The 20,630-nt window shown below is 42.1% G+C and overlaps 1 protein-coding gene across 1 annotated transcript in view; it reads left to right on the plus strand.

Moving 5' to 3' along the window:
* Window positions 1–20,630, plus strand: part of SORCS3 (sortilin related VPS10 domain containing receptor 3) — a 405,333-nt gene that overhangs the window by 13,750 nt on the left and 370,953 nt on the right. The window lies entirely within an intron of this gene.

Raw genomic sequence — 20,630 nt, forward strand, 5'->3', positions numbered from 1 at the left:
TTACAGTGCGCTGGACTTAATGAATGAATTTGATGCCATGCAGATATGAAACAGATCTCTTGCAACTAATGGAGCACACAAAAGCCAAGGTTTTGCCCAGGTCCAATTATTTTTTATGCCATGCTGTAAGTTGCATGGATTCCCACTGACAGAGAAGAAAGAGCACCTATGCCCTTTTCTCCTGCTTCTTTAGGTTGCAGTGATAATTTGCAGCGTAGAAGCTAGTCACTTCCAGAGACTCCTGAGATACTGTAAACTTTTAATTAAAATGAAAGCAAGTTTCTGTCCCTCATCATTTTGAAGAAAATGCGCCATCTGTTTATGTATCCATCCATCTACCTACCTACAACATGTGTATCTCTTTTTTAATTGAGAGGGTTCACAATTCCCTTTGATTTAGTTTCACTAGACTAGATTGCACCCATTTGAATGCAAAGTCCAAAACCCAATTATCAATCTTTGCCCCATATGAGCAAAGGGCTTGTGTGATGTCTGAAAGCAACCATTGTGGTGTTTATTTCCTTTCTTCATCTTGACCTGTCAACCAAGTGGAGAAACTATTCCTTAGGACCAGAATTGTAGTGGGCAAAATGGATTTAAACCTATAGGATTCAGGTTGATTCAGTCTTTAATTTGCAGAGAAAACACTGGGGATTCCCTCAAAACCACAAATAAACCTCTGTTTGATTCACAACATCAGCTTCCTTCATTTCTCTAAACTAGATTGATAAAGTAGGTGGGCAGTTGGATCTGCAGAATCCACATGAACCAGTTCAGCCAGCCCAGTGTCATAATTATGGTTACACTGATTGTTGTGGACTCTGCAGGTGGATCATCTTTACCCCTTTACCAAATTCAGAGTGTTTTGGTAGGTAAATGGCACCCCCCTGCCTCGGTTTACAGCTGGTGAAAAGGACATGGCAGTGCCCTATTTCTACAAAAGACTACAGTTCTCACTCCATGGCTCTAGCACTGTGGGATAGTGCTCACTTTGGTGCACTGTTTGGACACGATGAGGTCTTATAATAATAATTGCCCATGGGAAGATATTTGCCTTCTTATGGATGGCTGGAGCCTGCATGGTATAGCAGCAGAGACTGTTCTTGCTCAGCACCAGACAGCTGGATTGGGACCACTGAACACATTTGCTCCAACCCACCATGTGTGCATGGATGCAGCTAGAACTTCTATGTCCCTCTCCACTACTCCGCCCACATTGGGTCATGCCCACTGAGAGACAATTATAGAAAATGTTAGGATCTTTCTCCCGCTCTACCTCTCGCTAAACACATACACAAGTGTTTTGCTTTAACTTGCATCCTTGAGCCTTCATGTTTTCCAGTCACTAAAGCTCTTTTTAAAAAAATCAGAGGATGCCACTTCTAGCTGTGTCACATCTTTCATCCGAGGGTCACTGGGGTCCCTTTGTTCCAGACTCTAGTTTTACAGTGAGCCATTTTAATTAATTTAAGATTGCCCTCCTCACTTGTTCTTCTCTTGTATGATTACAAACAGCCAGAGCCGCATTTCCAGGTGGCATTTTTCTACTCTCTTCTGCAAGCAATTGGCTTCATTTCTCTTTCCCTGAAAGCTGGGAGGCCCAACAATAAACTTCTTAATTAAATTTTACATGGCCCTGGGTGTGGGGAATGGAGAGACAAAGGAGGAGATCAAAGTGTAAATAAAGCTTTTGGTAAAAGGTGCCAGCAAATCCCTTTGCTTGGATTGCTGTTAAAATCTTCCACCACCTGAAGGCTGCTGTTTAGTTTAGACAAATGGCTTGTGGAGATGGGAGTACATTACTGAGCAGAGGTTTGCTTATTTACTTCCTAGAATTTATATCCCACCTTTCTTCCAGCATGGAACCCAAGGTGGCATACCTGTGGCATGCATGCAGACCATGCTAGAAGAAGAAGGAGAGTTTGGATTTGATATCCCGCCTTTCACTCCCTTTAGGGAGTCTCAAAGCGGCTAACATTCTCCTTTCCCTTCCTCCCCCACAACAAACACTCTGTGAGGTGAGTGGGGCTGAGAGACTTCAAGGAAGTGTGACTGGCCCAAGGTCACCCAGCAGCTGCATGTGGAGGAGCGGAGACGCGAACCCGGTTCCCCAGATTACAAGACTACCACTCTCAACCACTACACCACACTGGCTCTCTAGCCACACTGGCTAGCGGAAGTATACCCTTAAACGCCCCATGATCCACACATTTTGTCAAGAACTATCCAGGGGAGTGCGGCACTGCTCAGTTTTACATTTGGAGGGGGAGCTAATGCCCCTATGTGGTGGAGGTACGGACTCCTCTTCCTCCTCCAAATGATAATGCTCATCATGGACTGGATGCCCCAAATGAATGCTCTTTTTCTGTGATTCTTCTGAAGAACCACATGAACTAGGCCTCTGTGCCATTGGATGTTTGCATAAAGCAGAGAAGGGGAACCTGTGGCCCTCCAGTTTTTTCATTGCACTGTAGCTCCTAGCTTCCCTGACCATTGGTCCTGCTGACTGGAACTGATGGGAGTTGAAGTCTAATGATACTTGGAGGGCCTGAGGTTCCCCATCCCTGATGTAAAGCAAATGATGTACACGAAGTAGTGTAGCCATGGCAGAAATATTATTGCTCTTCAACCATGTGAACTGTGCCTCAGGTGATTAAGAATGGCTCCATTGATACCTGTAAAAAGAATATTGAAATCCTTGTTTTGCAAAGGACAAGGGAGTTCTGGGGTTCTGTATCTATACCCTGCCATAGACCAGACCCACAGTTGTGAGTTAATATCTCGCAATTACCCTGGGCAAGCAGGTAGAGGGGTGAATGCCTTAGGCAGTTTGGAGGTGTTGTAGGTGAACGGTAGAGTGCATGCTCAAGTCTCTACTCCCTAGCACTGCCAGTTAAAATGATCACAGGAAGCAGCACTGAGAGAGGCTCTGTAGAATATAGGCAGTTGAAAGTACTGGATCAAGACCAAGGATCTGGCTCAGTTTGGCAGTATGTCATAAATATGCTCCCCGGTTGCCAAAGATATGCCTCAGAATGAATGCAAATATTGATGGCTCCAAGCTAATATTGGCATCCCAATATACTTTGTAAGCATTAGGATGCAAATAATATTTGCATATCCCTAAATCAGGGCTTCTTTTGAGGACTAGCTCAGTGGAAAGTTCTAGCGCCAGGTTCTATCTGCATGAGCAGCCGTAGACATGATGCTGGTATATGATGAGAATTCAGCCCAGCCTGACTTTTTGCATTCTGCCACCACCAGATTTATTTATTTATTTGCAAACATTTCTATACCACAGTCATTTAGTGGGGGAAATCGCAGTGGTAAATAGCATAAAATCAACAATAAGATTTCACACACACGTACACATATATTCATCGCTGTTCATTAAATTAGTTTAATAAAGCAACATAGCTGGGTCGCTCCTCAGGAAAAGGCTGGGTAAATGGATAGAGTTTTAGCAGCCACCCAAATGGCAATACGGTAGATGCCTGCCTGGTGTTCATTGGAAGTGCAGCCTAAGGGGCGGGTGCTGCCACATTAAAGACCCTGGTCTTAGTGGACATAAGGAACCTACAGCACTACTAAGAGTGTCTCTTCTGGGGATGTAAGTGACCAGGCAGGAGTGTACAAGCCAAGAGAAGGTGCTCCCAGAGGTAACCTGATCCCAGGTAGTCCTAGGCTATATATGTCAATAGCAAGACACTGAACTTGCCTGAGTAGCCTCTTGGTAGCCAGTGCAGTTCTTCCAGCACAGGTGTCAACAGGGCACCTCCTTCACCAACCTGACCCGAATTTCACTGCATTTTAAAAGGAAGCAGGGGCACATATGGAAATACTGGAAGATGTTTGGTCCGATTGCTTCTTTTAAAAAATGTTATCCATGGAATTGGATCAGACGAGCATCCTGCTTCTCGCTCCTGTTCTTCTCAACTTCTTTTGCATTGTGTGTCTCTCATCTCTGCTTAGCTCCTACGAGAGCTAAGCCAGCCTTGTCAGTTTACCTCCGTAGTCACAGCACGTGGCACGTTTTGTGTTTGGGGGAATCTGTCCTGACAAGTGGCAGCCACGGAGAAGCCAGAAGCTACTTCAGGGGCCTGTTACTTATTTAAACCACTCCTTTTCCCCCTCCTTTGTTTTGACTGCTGCCACTGACTCATATACCTCAAACAGCTCAGCTTTGTCAGCTTTTGGGGGGCTTGCGGTGAATAGATGACATTTTTCTTAACCCACCAGAGAAATTAGCAAGATCTATATTTGGGGCCTTTATGATTCAAGCACATGTTGTCTTCTTTGAAAACATGTTGCACAAGTGCTTGAGTACCTTGCTGCCAAAAAGCAATCAAGCAAGGAGGTGAAAGGCAGGTGAAGAGAGGGCATGGCCCCCTTCTGTGTGGTCAGCAGTACTGCCTGCTGGAATCCAGTCAAGTAGGGAGACACGCTTGAGGGAGCTGGGGGAGGGCTGTGTTGTTGGGAGGATTCCACTCTGCTTATTTAGGTCAATAGAGTTGAGCAGGTCGTCCCTACCTGCCAGAGCTCATAAATTCTTGCCCTGAGAACTATCATTTCCAAGTATTGCTTAAGTCATCCATCCTGTCACAATCTGAAGGCACGGGAGAAATGGGCTTGGCAGAACAGTTCTGTTATCGTTTAAAGCAGTGGTGGCCAAGTTTGTTTTGTTTGGGGACTACAAATCCCATCATCCCAAGCTAACAGGACCAGTGGTCAGAGATGATGGGAATTGTAGTCCCAAAACAGCTGGAGGGCCAAGTTTGGCCATCACTGGTTTAAAGCAATTTCATCAGGCTGATGGAGGCTGAGGGAGAGGAGGGACCTGAATTTGGTACACCTGTTTTTCACTGACACACATCCTTCCGTATCCAGATTTCAGTCATGCCAAAGAGCACATGGACTAGAATAATTAGCTGAAGCCTCCCCCTGTTGATCATTAGATTCACTTAAATATCACAAGGTGCCACCAATACAAATTGGATTCTTAATTGCTGTGTGGATGTCAAGCACCTAGGATATATTTTTTTTAAAGGGGCTTATGAGTGTTGTCACTGAGTCCTTTTATGGCCCTGGAGATATAAGGTTGGATCATCAACAGCAGGTGTGGAACCTTGTTGGTTTGCCACCCCAACTGTTGGACCTATGTGAACTTTGTCTGAATCAGTGTTTCTTGTACGGTCTGTCTTTTTGGGTTTCTCTCAGTTTCTCATTTTTCCAAACTTAAGTTCAGTTCACCACATTTCAATATCAGCTTTTGTTTTCATTTAAAAAAAGTCCTCATGGAAATTCACAAGCATTTTAGTGCGCATTTTTCTGAACATACCATTTTTGGAGTATGTAATTTTTGCTTGATACAGGCACACACACCCCTTATGTGGGGCCTCCATGCTCATAAGTGGAAATCACATAAGTGGAGAACACTTTCTAAACACCCTTTAAATGCCCTCTCTGCTGCTCTCTCTCCAATCCAGACCAAAAGTACTATCCAAAATAAATGTTAGGTGGTTAGGCTGAGCAGCCTAAACAAAGCCCAGCTCCACCCCAGGTCCCTTTGGGGCTTCCTCCTGCCCTCACTTTGGGTTCTGGGGAGGATCTCCTCATGAGCCATGAAGACTCTCCAGCTCCCTCCCACCATTTCCAGGTTTCGATTGAATCATTTATTTCCCTGCACCATGTGTTACACAATCTTGTGTAAGTGGGGGTGGGAGGGAGCCTATATACACATTTTGCCATTTCTCCGCTTATAATGCATTTTGTGTATGTTATTTTCACTAATACAGTATATGCATTTGCATCAGAAAATTTGGAGAAGTGTGGATTTGGAAACATAACTGCGTTTTGTTTTGCCTATTATTTCTGGAACGGCAAATTAGTTTGGCTGGCATTAAAATGTGAACTGAATTGAATTTCTTCCCCATCGCTATTAACCACAAATGAAAAAAATGAGTTGCACAAAACTGAACTCATTACAAACTGAACAGCAACCTGTAAATTTGGGAATACCAACTACTAAATAAGAATGGGTCCAAGTTTGCAGTCAACAAAGCTTAAAGACAGAGTAAATAAAATATATTTGGAATTAATTAAAACAGCTTTAATAAGTCATTAAGGATTAAAATACAATTATAAAATAACATACTAAATATCACAGCTGTTGATCCTGCTTATATTCTCACCTAATTAACAAACCGTAGTTTTTTGTTTTTAATCTTGTTGTTGGTCTGTTAGTGAGAAAACAGCCCTCATGTATTTAACTTCATAGTTATCGTGGATTGTTTAGAGCAATGCAGGGTGAAGTTCCCCTGCCTTCACTGCTGAAGAACTTATAAAGTGTTTGGATTTTCTATAGGGATTGATTTGGAGAGACAGGCTGAGCTCAATTTTTGAATTAATGAATAGTGAATTATGAATTCATGAATGCCAAAGAGTGAGTTATGTACTCTTTAATATTGCACGATAAATTTACGAGTGCAAAAAAGAGCAACAATCTCTTTGAAAACACCATTTTCAGCATTTAATTCCATTTTGAATCTGCCTCATGCAAATTGCGAAATATTTTGTGTCTAAAAATTATGTGGATATTTGATTTGACATTGCTTGCAGACCTGCTGCCTGTCAACTGCAAGAGTACCATTTGATTACTTGGAAAAGTTACATTATGAATGTATCAAATGTAATTCATTCAAAAAGTGAATTTAGTGGGTTGTATTCACCTAAGTCCTACGCAGAGTAGACCCATTGATAGTAATGATCTGACATTTGCCATGTTCAGTAACTTCAATTGATCTACTCTGAGTAGCACTAGCATTGAACACCACTCTCTCTTTGTGTGTTGTCAATCAATCCCAGTGTGCACTAGTGCTGATGCCCAGTTTTCCTGTATTAGTTCATTCCCCATGAAATAAAAGGGATAGCCAACAAGCACAATGTTTTTCGATGGAGCTGTAAGGTCACTTCACAATGAGAAATGGTTCATGCTTTGCTGTTTGTGAACTTCCAGGTTGTTGAGCTTTGCGACCTTCTTTGTTTGGCAAATGTTTGTTTCTGATAGGTTGTATAAAACCCTTTTATAAAGCCAAACCTATATGTTCCACCTCTAGCTACCTAAATGTCACTGCATAGGTCAAGACTCTGTGTGGAAAGGGGCAGAATTTCCTCTTTCATACAAAGAGTGGTTCAAGGTCTGCTAAGCAATAATAGATTTTCAATGTGGCCCCTTCTCTGCTCACAAGGTGCCTAATGGGAAATCAGAGCATTATATATCTGAAAAGCTGTAAATAATAATAATAATAATAATAATAAGAAGAAGAAGAAGAAGAAGAAGAAGAAGTTGTGTACCACGGTAAATCATTCATTTCAAGAGCATCTATTGCTTTGGCCTTGAGCTTGGGGTGTTAACTAATACACATTGGATAGCACTTGTGATCCACCATCCAAATTGGATATTGCAAATAATGGACAGCCTGTGAGAATAAAAGGGAAAATACAGACTGAAGGTGAAAGCAGCACACACCAAAAATGTGAGCGATTGTCAGTTACGTTCTCAAAGGAGCTCAGTTAGGAAGGATTTCCTCTTCTACTAAAACGTTTTGCACCATCCCAGATTTTGGGGCACATAAAAACTAGAAGGTTTTGTTGTTGTTGCTTTTTTTTGCTGTAGGTCAGAAATACTTGGATGAATTGCTGGTGGCTGCACCTGCTCTCCCTCCAGCCTCTTAGTTAAATGGCAGGTGGATGAACAAATGGTGGCAGTTCAATTAGTTTCTTACCGGGGCTTCCCTGCAACCCTGTGAGATGTGTGTGCAGGCTGCAATGATGGCCCATTATCCTAGTTTATCAAATACCAGTAAATCTCATCTTTATTTAGAGATTAACCATAGGGCTAGTCCTTTGGAAGACTATCACAAGATGTGATATTTAGCTGAATGGTCTTGCATTTAACATAAGAAGAGCTCACTGGATCAGGCCACTTGCCCATCTAGTCCAGCAGCCTGTTCTGACACTCCTTCAGCCTAGCACTGAGTCCAGGCTCTGGTCCAGGGTTTGCATGGCCTCTCCAGATCCAGAGTTTTCAGAGAAGTAGTGCTGGGCATCATGCTTTAGATTTGCACTTTCCCGCAGTTCATCCCATGCCATCATGGGAAGATTCAGAATCCATGTGTCAAAACAGATTGAAAAATAGAAAACCAATTGCTATTGTGGAACGTTGCCCTTCAAAATCAATATGCCCAGGGCACCGCGTGCTATACATCTTTATCACAGATGGCAGCGACCTACTATTTATTTTGTCTTTCTCCTTTACGGGGCAAATATTAGGTTATAGTAATATTTCACATCTGCTGGAAAAGGGACATCGCTTCACTGTCTTGGTGCAGTAGTAGCATCTTTGCTGAGAACATGAGTGGTTTTCAAATCTGCACTGCCTATGCACTGCATAGGTAGAAAGGACTCTGTGATCTGAAAATAGAGATGGTGTATGTAATTCTATAATCCAAGAAAATCTTTAATAAAAAACATTTTTAAAAAGCAGGCAGAGATGTCCTGTGCACTTGAGCCTTCATCAAATATTTCACACGTAGGAAAACAACTGTGTTGCGATAAGCTCAAGCTGGCCAAGTGGCTTTCTCATCAGTCCAGAGTACTGTGGTATTAAATAGCCCAGGCGTTGACGCTGCTGTTCAAGTCCACTTCTGCTGTAATGCTTGACAGCTAATTTCATTTCCAAGGTAGAAGAAAGTGCTAGGCAAGGGATCTGGGGGGAGACCTGGCTGATTATTTAAAATGAATTAGGCGCGATGAAATATTTAGCCTTTAAACAACAAATTTAATATGGTGAATTGCATTTTATTTATTAATGGCTCTTGTGTGGAGATTTGTAGAAGGTTTCTGCTGAAGTGCACTGTTGTGATATTGCAAAATATGGTAATTACTCTAATATTTTGATGAATTATTAATAAACGCTGGGCCTAGGAGGGTAACTCAGTAACAGAGATTTTAAAAATCCATTCGTGGTTTTGGGGAAGGGTATTGCTACTATTTGTTTTCTGCCACACTGCTCTTGACCCCCCCCCCGACACAAATATGAAGATGATGTTTTAATATGCATATTTTTAGACTGAGCTACCTGCTATAAGCTTCAGGTATTGAGGGAGATGGATAGACAGGAAATTTATATAAATAAAACAAACAGATAATGAAATTGGATTCAGTTATCACAATTCCCTCCCTTTTGCTTCTCTCCTGACTGCGCTTGGTGGTTTCCCTGGGAGTCAGAACTTGAAACCACACTATAGAACTCTGAACTTTGATTTTAGGGCACATACCCCTAGAGAGGCAGGCCCTAAAATGTTGTGGGAAATTGTCATAATGTTGCTTTTGTCGTATTTTGTGGTTGTTGTTTTTTTAAGAAAGGAGTTGATGGGTGTCTGAATTCCACACGATGTTTTGATAGAGCAGGCCAAAACTTTTGCTGCAGGTCAGTAGGAGCACTATTTTACTACTGAAATAAAACATTCATGCTGTGACAACCCATGTAAATTATAAATGACTTGTCAACAGCTAATAAAGACTTGCCAACAAGCCTCAGCAGCCAGCTCCTGACAGATGTTTTCTGGTCTTTGGTCTTTAAAGCTCCAGGCAAGCCTATGAATCAGGTGACGAGGAAGTTTGATTTACATAGCCAGGCAGCTACTCTTTCTGGTGCCCATCCATTAGGAGGCAAATAAGACCTGTCCATAGCCTTTACTCTAACAAATGACAAAGTGAGAGGTAGGATTGCACAATAACATTGTATTGGAAAGGTTTGGCACAGAACAGCCTTGCAGGGACTGTTCTCCCAACCCTGTGCACCAGTGTGACACCAGTGTGACAACCATGTCACTGATCACTCTGGTTGGAGAGTGTATCTCAAAGGAGGGGGAACTTCTGGCCTGGGGACGGCAGGGTCTCTCAAAAGGGCATCCCATCATGACCCACACCTTCTTGTTCTCACCCTGCCTCTGGGTGGGGATTAGGCTTGAAAAACAACCCTCCACCTGGCTCCAAGTCTAATTACTACGCAGGAGAGATATTTTCAGAGGGTTGAAGCTGGCGGAAGGAAGGACTCACTGTCTTCTTCCAATATGCTGCAGCCCCTCTCTTCCAGAAGCAGGTCCCACAGCATCATCATCATCATCTGTTTATTTCTATATCACTTTTTGGCCAAGGCCCCGAAGCAGTGAACAAATTAATACCAGAGAAAATACAATGAAACTACAGTAAATGCAAATGTTCAATACAATAAAAATAATCATTGAACTGATAAAATAGCAACAATCCCAGCACACCATGAACCACACTTTATATGTACATTTGTGAATTGCATTTGTGTCCTCACCACCACACAATGGCCATTCCCAAAACAATTGTCCTACCCAATAAGCTTTTACCTGGAAGCAGCTGCACCTGTAGTAAAAATTTTACAGGCTAGTTGTCTCAACCTTCTGGCTCTTCAGCAGTCCTCTTACTGCTATTCACTACTGCTACTTAACAACTAGGTTTGGGGAGGCTGTTTTCAAGCTGAACTGCTGTGTGTGTGTGCAGCAGTGTAAAATATACAGGGCAGGTGAAGAAGAATTATATGTGACTATCCCCTAGTTCTGATACATCCTGAGATAGATGCTCCAAATCATCCAAGTGGCACTTCTAGAATTATATTTTTTTGAAGAGTATGGAAGTAAATAATTCCATTTATAACAAAACTGAGAAAACTATTGTCAAGGGATATTGTGTGAGGTTTTGTACATTGCTTCATTCTGCTTTCTAAATCAGGAACCCCCACCCTATTTCCTCCTTTTCTTTCAAAGCATCTGATTTTGCTGTTGGTGATGGAATAACAAAACCACACTTAAACTCCTGTCAAGCCCCTTTCTGATGCAGTTATCTATTACTTATTTTCTGTCTTGTGGAAAATTTGTTCCTCCAAATGCAGGTCCCCCAAGCTTGTCTACCACTGCACACATGGGCATCCTGCTAGCTTTCAACTGAGTGGATCTGCTGAGTTTACATGTAGGGGATCAGTTGTATGTTTTGTTCACCTTTGTGTCCACTTCATATTCAACCCACTTCCATCCTGCCAACACACCTGGGGCAGCTTTGCATTGGCATTTTTGCACAGACATATCGCTGTATGTTGTACACAGTTCAAAGCCAATTCAAGCTGAAACATCTGAAATGCCAAAGTGATTATGTGAATTCACTCTCATTTTGTTTTTGTTGTGTAGAACAGGCTCATGTTCTGATAGAGAGAACAGCTTTTCATATCTCAGGAAACATTTTGGAGTCTATTATATTGTAATCCTGAATTTTGTTTTGAGGAGTTATTATTTTACATATTGTTTTCTGTTTTGACCTATGGTTGGAACAAGAAAGACTGGCTGGCTGACTTATCTGGGAGTGATGAGCCATTCTGGAGTTTTCTGAGGGCAGTGGTGCTCTCCTACAGATCTGATTGAGAGGAGGGTGGGAGGACAGATGATAAATGGTAACACTTTCTTTGGTAGGGCCATGTGGCTTATGGAGCTGCAGTTATGCTTGGGGATGGAGATGAATTCTTACAGATCAACTGAGAGGCAGACAGCAATGTTCTGAGACAATTCAGTGGTATCACTCAGAAGGTGGCAGAGGTGAGGCAATCATAAATAGGGGAATAATAAAAATCTATATGGAAATGAAGGCATCCTATCCTACCAATACAGTTCCCCTAGAATTATAAAAGCACAAAGTTACATTGCCAATGGACCTCTCAAAGGGCTATCTTGGACCATCTGCCTGACACAGCCACAGATTGCCTTGGTAATCAGGAAAAAAGCAGAATCCAAGTTACAAGTCATTTGTCAATTCCACCCTTCTGTCTTATAAAACAGGATGTTCCAATAAAATTCCATCTCTTCCTCCCCATGTTTAATCACAGGATATTGATGTTGGGTGAATTAACCTGGCCTGCAGTTTCCACATTAGCCACCTAAAGCTCCCACGGAAGAAGCATCCAATTAATTCACTTGTCAAATTACCTCTCCCTTTCCTCTTTGGAATGCCTCCTGTGTGTTGCCTGGCGACTGGGATAGAGCTGATAGGCATGTATATTTGTAAATACCAGCTATCGTAGAGGTGTGTATGTTGGTTAATACTAGCTATCTGCCCCACATCTTCCCAGCTTTATTTACAGTTGACACTGAAAAACAGAGTGTGAGGGAAAGCCCAGACTGTTTCTTTTAAGTCTCTCTCTCTCTCTCTGGAGTAACTTTCTAGGCTTATTTATTCCTTATGTCCTAATGGACAATGATAACTGGTATCTGTCGACTGTGGTATCCTTGTGGACTGACTCAGTGTGATGGGTATTGGAGGCACTGCATTATGGTGGTTATGTTTGTATCTTCAGGACTGTGTTCAGAAAGTAGCATAGGTTAAGTGCTTCTCAGCCCCTCAGCACTACCCCTTGTTAGAACATTCTCCATGGTACTGTGACAGCCAACTTGCCTTTCCTGCTTACCCCATGGGACTGCAGAAAGATGCTTGTGCTGTCTTCTGTGTAGCTCCCAATATTTTAATCTGGTAGTTTCCAAACTTTGATCTGGTGGTTTCCAAACTACAACCCAAACTGGAAAGGGTGGGATGGAGTGGGAGTGGTGAAACGTTAAGTCCTGCCTGGCCCTACCACCTCCTCTTCTACTGTCAGTGGGGAAGCCCCCTAGGTAGGAACACCACAATGCACCCACCCAAGTAGTGGACAGGCAGATGCTATCTTTGATGGCAATCTTTGTGGTCAAACACTCCTATTTTGGGGGGTGGGTCTGGACTGGCATAAGATCATGTGATGGCAGCTAGCCCAATCTAGGCATCTTTTATCTTGTGAACCACCCTGAGATCTACAGATGAAGGGCAGCATATAAATCTAATTTCATCATCACCACCATTTTTGCTGCACAGTGAAGAGGCATTTTTTCACCAGCCCTCCCCCATCTTCTGCCCTGGGTAGTGCAAGTTGTGGATTTGCTCCTGTCTCTGCTGCTCCATAAAGACCATCTCCCTGCTGGCTAGGGATTAGGATGGCACCCTAATTTCAAAGAAGTCCCTGCAGATCTGCAGAGCCAGCTTCAGGTTTGAGGGAATGGCCATAGAAAATCATGTCCCCTTCATTAGTGGGCTTGCTCCCAAGTGACTGTGATCAGCAGCTGTAGCAGCTATATTCCATGCGGCACTAGATGGCTGGGTCTAGCTGCCATTTACATTCCTCACAATGCCCTGGAACAACATTATATTGGGGGCATTGTGGAGATTATTTCTAAGGCATCCCAGGGGTTCTTGGAACACCCTTTGAAAACTACTGTGCTTTAAAAAAATATATATTTAAGAAGAATCTGATCCCCCCCCTAATGTAAATAGTTTCATCAAAGAAACCAGCTTTTTAACTGGGGAGGTATTCCTTGAAAGCAGAAAGTTTGGAAACCACCAGATTAAAATGTTGGGAGTCACACAATAGATGGCACAACCAACTAGTCTTTGGAAATGTTCATAATATATGCTGTTAGAGAGAGAGGAGAGTCTAAAAACAGATCTTGTTTATACACCTGTATTTTAGTGCTATGATTCATGAAGAAGAAGAAAAGAGGGGTGCTTTAAAAATAGGGATGGGAAATCCATGACTCTTAAAACATTGTTGGACTACAACTCCCAGTATCCCTGATCATTGGCCATGCTAGCTGATGCTGCTGGATTTTGGAGTCCAGTAACCAGAGAGCTGCAGATTCTCATCTATGCTATGTATCTCTAGGTATCTCAGGTTGCTGTATCCACTTACATTACTGGGTTGCAGTACAAAGGGAGTAGACAGTGCAGAACCCCTGAAATTCCATTGCTCTTCCTAATTCTGAGGAAGTAGCTGTCAGGTGAGTGGCTGATCTTATTCTGTAGCTAATGAAGTTCAAGCTTGTTGAGACATCGCAACATGTAGATCCTGAGAATGTCTATTTCTCCTACCCAAATATAATCTCCTATACATTATATCATTGGTACTGCTGAACAAGGTATTAGGAATTAGCATGGCATCTCTTTAGAAAGCAAGTACTTCTATTGCTGCATTGAAAAGTTTCTGTCAAGCTTTTATTGTTTGGTCACCCATGGATTTTTTTCCTTCTATGGAAGAGGAATTCTTCCTGTGCTGAGGCTCTGAATCAGGCAGTCATGGAAACCACACTTCTGCCAATTCTGAAATAATGAGACATCCTCAGAGTTACTGTGGATTTTCAGCTCATGATGGCCAAGTCCAATAGTGAAGGAATGAGCACCTTACAATCTTAAGACAGGGAATTCTTTCTATCCTATCAGGAACTATCATTGCCATCTTTTCTACTTCCAAGTTTCTAGTGATGATGAGCATCCAGTGGAACAAATTACGAAAGAAGAAAAAGACAAGCCAAATGGAGAAAAGGACAATGAGACCTGTTCAGCTACAACTCTGAGCAAAGTCTTCTTTCTGAAAGCCAATTTTGTGTTTAACCTCAAGGTCTCTGTTTAGAGGTTTTTTTTCCATTGTTGAGAAAGCACAGAAAGGGAAATGGTTATGTTTCCTGAACTGGATGAGATTGAGAAGGGATCTGAAATCTTTCAGAAATGGAATTTGTGTCACTGCACCCTACTGTCCAATTTGTTTTCTTTCCATTCATTCTTTTTCACATGTCTTCGTCAGAATGCAGCAAAGAGGAATGAGGCTACTCAATTCAAGTGTAATGTGTAAAGGCTGAATATCTGAGAGACGAGAGCTGGCAAAGCTCTTCCAGTCTTGCTGCCTAACCATTTGTGCATTTACCTTTCCATGACTACACCCAACACTTTGCATGTTTTGCATATTCACATATGTGCTATTAAATATGGGAAACACTGCGAGCTCTCCAGTTGGATAACAGCCTTTACCAAAGATGTCATGGGCTTTGAAGACACTCGAACTCAGGACACAAGGGAGAAACGTGCTAAGAGGAAGGCATGCTTGGCAAATCCATGCCGTGATCAACTCCTGCCTGGGAACCAATGTCCCCAACTGTGGAAGGACATGTGGATACAGAATTGGCCTCCACAGTCACTTATGGACCCATTGTTAAAACCGTGTTTATGGAAGACAATCTTACTCGGCTACAAGTGATCGCCAAAGAATGAAATATGTAGTCTAGAATGAAGCATTGCCTTGAGTTCTTTAGAATCTCAGCAGATTTTTAGCCCTCAGGATTTCATCATCTTCTTTTTCATTTGAAAGCAGTGACTGGTGGGCTTTGGTGTCTAGTGTTGAAGAGGTGCTTTGTGCATCTGATAGGTTTCATTCTTTCTGGGTTCAGGGTATGGTCTGAAGTGTGAAGAAATGTGAGGCCACCACCATGGTGAAGTTAAGCAGGGCTAGGTCTGGTCAGTGCCTGGGTAGATAACTGCCTGGGAAAATATACATCATCTTGAGTTGCATGATAGAAAATGGGGTATAAATGCAATAATAAAATAAAATAAACACACACCTTGTTGCCCTAGTCTCCAGCCATTATAAAAATAAAAGGAAAAATGGACCAATAAAATATAATGAATTTTACGGATGTTTCAGGTTCTTCAGTTCCATTATGTTAATGAATAGTTTGGATAGTTTCTCATAGGATAATGTTACAAGGCACTAAACCTTACAGAAATTGACCAGCAGCTCAAGGTAACTGTGATAACTCAAAATAAGGAAAGAAACTTCATAACCAGCACAGAGAACAGATCCAAGATTACAATGATTATAGGAACAGCTAGTAAGTAGGAGTGTAGAGACTGAGCTTAATGACTAAGAAAGAGATTTCTATTTTCAACTTAGAAGATTTAATTAAATTCTGTCTCACTGCACAGCCCATAATTACCAGTTCCAATGGACATGACTGTATTATTTAACTCTTAGGCTTGTGTTTTGATTCTCCTTTTGCTGGTCAACTGCCCCCCCATCATAGAATTTAAACTATTAAACCACAAAAAATACCAAAATAAACTAAATTTATCTTGGGCCACCCACAACATGTGCATGAGATCTTCAGCTAACTTCACCTTGTAAGATGAAATGGTCTAATGTTAACCTGATGACATCACCACACTGGGACCCACATCTTGTTCCGTATCTGAATATAGGTCTACCTATGGTATAGGTTAAAAATCACTTCCTGCTTAATTCAGCCATTTTTTCACCATCAGGTTTTGAGTAGTATTTAAAACATTTTCCATTGAGTGAGTGGCCTACAGAGACTTAGCATTAACTTTTTAGCATGAATCATCTTGTTTATTTTCTGCATTGTGGAACTTACCAAGTCACACAGTTCAAAGAGATCTCTCATTGAGACGATGAAAAGGCTGAATCATGTGCCAGAGTCAACATGGATTCTAAACAGATATGATTTCTCTGCCTGGCACACTTGCCAGTCCCTTTTTCAACCCACCACTTTTCCTCTGACAGGTAGACGGGTAACAAACGGAAGGATGAAAAGCTTTTGTGGGAACTCCAGTTGTGATGTTCAGCATCAAAGTTGCTGAACCCAGTTTAGGTGTGTAGTTAACATCTCTGCAAGATGTTGAGAGGAGTAACGCATCAATTTATTGGTGTTTATTTGCATGTGTTAGTATATTTAAATACTGTATCTGCATATTTTGAATTGCCATTGCCTGACACATTGAAAAGCTTAGCAATGGCAACAAAAAAGTCTGTCTGAGTTTAGTCCTTCTATGGATCATTTGCAAGACCCTTGTTCACATCCCAAGTAAACACCTTGTATTTTTTCTCTGAGAAACTGAATCGGCAGTATCTTTGATATCTTCTGCTACAACTAGCGGTGTTGCTGAAATTTGTAATAGCCTGGTTTGGTGTACTTATTTCTCCAGCTTGCAATGCTCAGCTGTATTATGAAAACAGCATCATTTCTCAAAGTTCTCTCAAGCTGAGAATGTAAAAGCAAAATTCTGCATATGCAGAGTCAGCATTCAGACTTATCAAGCTGTCTTGTTGTAGGTGTGTGTGCAAAAGTCCTTTCCCTTTATGAAACTCTTGCTTATCACTGTAGGTCTTTTTTGTAGGTGCCTGGTTCTTTAATGTTAATTCTGTATGCTCTTAGATTCTCGTTCCTTGCCAGATTGCCTGATCAAGTACCATTTGGGTGGGTTCTGTGGTTGACTTAATTCTCTTAATTATTTTGCATAGAGATGCTAAACAAAGCTCCATGGGCCAGATCTAGGAACAAGCTATTAGGGGCTTGGTAATGCTTGCCTTGAAAGAGAAGTGAGCATTGGTACACACCTCCCAAAAAAATTCCAGCTTGGATTAGAATCTGAGCTGCAGAAGATTTCCAGGCTTACCGTTTGAACTTCATTTCAACTTCCAAGATGATAGATGTCTGGCCCCCAAAATAGCCTCAAACCAAAGCACAGGATACTACTTTGAAGAGCTGTCCCCATGAAAATTGGGCACGGTGCCCAAAACCCACACCCTATGGAGAACTCTTGAGGTATAAGGGGCCCCTGTGAGGGTGGCCTGTAGCCCTGCCCACAGTTTCTTGGGGACACCTCTAAGCTACAGCCCCCTAGCAAAGCAATGGAAAAATGTCTCCCTTGCTTTGCTAGGAGATTGTTCTTTTGGAGCCTCATACTGGCTCAGAAGATAGCTGTTTCAGATTTTTGTGGAATTAATATCTGTTTACTTTATGTGGTTGTTGGGCTCCATCCATTGTATGGTCTCAAGGCATATGAAGCCACAACCTTGCTGAAACTAAGCAGATCTGGATCTGGTCAGTGCCTGCATGAATGGTCTTAGGTTGTGATTAATAGAATCACAGAATCATAGAATTGTAGAGTTGGAAGGGACCCTGAAGATCCTCTAGTCCAACCCCCTGCAAGGCAGGAATAGGCAGCTGTCCCATATGAGGATCGAACTTGCAACCTTGGCATTATCAGCACTGCACTCTAACCAACTGAGCTATCCAGGTTATGGGTTATTATGGTAAAGGTGGGGGGAAGTAAAGCCATCTCTTGTTTCTGATTGTGTTTGGGCACAGGAGGTTTGAATTTTCTTGCAGCTGTTAGTCATAGATGGTGCTGGAACCTTACTATTCCTAAGGCAAAATATGATAAGGCACATATGCACAGTGCTGTTAAGTGCACATATGCTAACATCACAAGCCAGGAGCACTCTTGGAAACAGACGAGCTTTCCCCTAAAATGTCTGCAGGGTAATTTTGTAAATACCAAGCTGATTCCAAATTGAGCCAAGGAGAGCTCTCCCATCACTCACTTCAGAAGGTCACGGTACTGTGCAATGGACGGAATAATGTGGTTGCTTATAGTCTTCCAAAGGGTTGGCTGTTCGGGGCTACCTTATGAATGATTACTAGTAGGAGCCAGAGATAGCTCATGGTGCATGGAAGGGAGTGAAGTAAAAGGAGGATGGAGAATTTCATGTCTGGGGAAAGGTGGGCAAAAAATATAATACCTGGGCTTTGTAAAAATTGTCTCCTCAAAATTTTCAATCCTAATTGCAGGTGTTGAATTTTTTTTTGGGGGGGGGAAGGTGAGTCACAGGATATTATTTGGAATTCTCCAATTTTGAGATGGCCAATAAATAAATAAATCTCAGGAAATTCTTTGGCTCAGTTAATAATGAATGCACCTACCTGGTTGATTCAGCCCTGTGGACAATGGAAGCTAAATGAGAACCACAAGGAGCAGGGGCCAAACCATGGCTTCCTCCAACAATATTAAAATAATATTGAACAACAAGTAAAATTGGGTTCACAGCTGTAAAACTTCATTCATGGATCAAGGTTTAGGGTGGGTGGAAAGGTGGATTTCATGGAATTAACTGTCTAGCTTCTTTGCTCCTTGTATGTTGCTCAGAAACAGGTGACTTGGGAATATGTGGAAACTGTAGAATGTTTGTGCAGCAAAATGTTGTTGTGAAAACATATTTGAAAAGCACAGCTTTTTCCTGTATGAATACTTGTGTATCCTCACTGAGTACTACAGGAAGTTTGAGCAGAATCCCAGTCCTTTGTATACACATGATTGCAGCAATGATTCAAGATAGGTCTCTATCTCTCTCTGTCTCTGTCTCTGTCTCTGTCTCTGTCTCTGTCCCTCTCCCTCTCCCTCTCCCTCTCCCTCTCCTGTACTCATTGCCTATATGTTGACTATTAATGCACAATGATGAATTAGCTTTGAATACAAAGAGAAACAAGAGGAGACATGTACAAGGCAAATGTTAGAAGTATATGTAAGAAGGGAAACTGTATACATAGCTCAGGACCTTGTGCCCTTAAAAAAAAAAAAATACAGGCAAGCTCCAACTGAGATCAATTGTGGATTCAAAATTGACCTCAGCATCCTCTGTGGGACATTTGCAGGTCAGTTATTCAAACACTCAGAGTCAAATCCTCCATTAAAAACAAACAAGCAGCAGTGCGTTTTGAGCTCAACATTTTGGCTTCTGAAATCTGTGTCTGACAAGTTTAAATTAATATTGTCATTTCCCAAAGCTTCATGTATTCTGTTTACTGCCAGTTTTCTACTGAGATAGTCAAAATGGCATACACCCCCCCCCCAAAGTGTCAGAGACGGATCTGATAACATGGAGCATTAAGCTGACTGGCTTTAGGAACCACCCTAGAGAGACTCCCATTCAACCTCCCCCTCCAGAGACTTCCATGGAAGAAGCGTTTTAAAGACAAGTGATTCCTCTCCTCAGATTCAGAGGGTTCACCCCCAGAAACACTGGCGGAGTAGGAGAGCCTCTCCTGCTACCACAGCACATTGAGCAGCAAGATGCTCACTGGAGCAGATACATTCAGGTTAGGGTAAACTCAAGTAGTTTGCCTCTGAGGTGGTGGAACTCGAGAAAACTATCTGGCTGCTAGATTACGTACAGCACAATCCTATACAACTTTCCAAGTAAGTAAATCCCACTGTGTTCACTCTCTAGTATAGTGGTTCTCAAATCTTTTCCCACGTGGACCACTTGAAAACTGAGGGCCTTGGTGGACCATTTAATGACTTGTAATCTCAGGACTGAAGCCTTGAACTTGCAGTTAGCTTCAGACAATTTTTGCAGCAGTAATCCAGGTACTCTGGTGTGTTCTCTCTCTCTCTCTCTCTCTCTCTCTCTCTCTCTCTCTCTCCTACTTTGACCTAGTAACTGGCTCCTGCAGTGTGCTCTCCATGGTCCTGACCACTTTCAGCCTATCCTGCTCTCTTGCTGTGGGCAATCAGGGCACTCCTGCTGCTTCCAGCTTGGAACAGGACATGTAAATAGAAATCAGTGAAAACAACTCAAAAGATAAAAGCCCAGTTCTCAAAGGAAAAGTTGATTAAAAATATTCCAAGCAGTACCTCCCCCCTCCATAGCTTGTCAATAGTGTACAGAAAAGAACTCTTAATAATGGAAAGTCTTCACACGCCAATGAAACTAAGAGAGAGTTAGCCAGGGGGAATCCCTGTTGGGAATGAATACCATTTGGTGGATCAAGGCTGGAGTCACAGTGGTGAATATACCTTTCAATACAATTTAGCTTTCGATGTGTGCCAAATATCAACAA

The sequence above is a fragment of the Podarcis tiliguerta genome, assembly GCF_965153285.1.
Source record: "Podarcis tiliguerta genome assembly, chromosome: 5".
Classification (NCBI taxonomy): domain Eukaryota; kingdom Metazoa; phylum Chordata; class Lepidosauria; order Squamata; family Lacertidae; genus Podarcis; species Podarcis tiliguerta.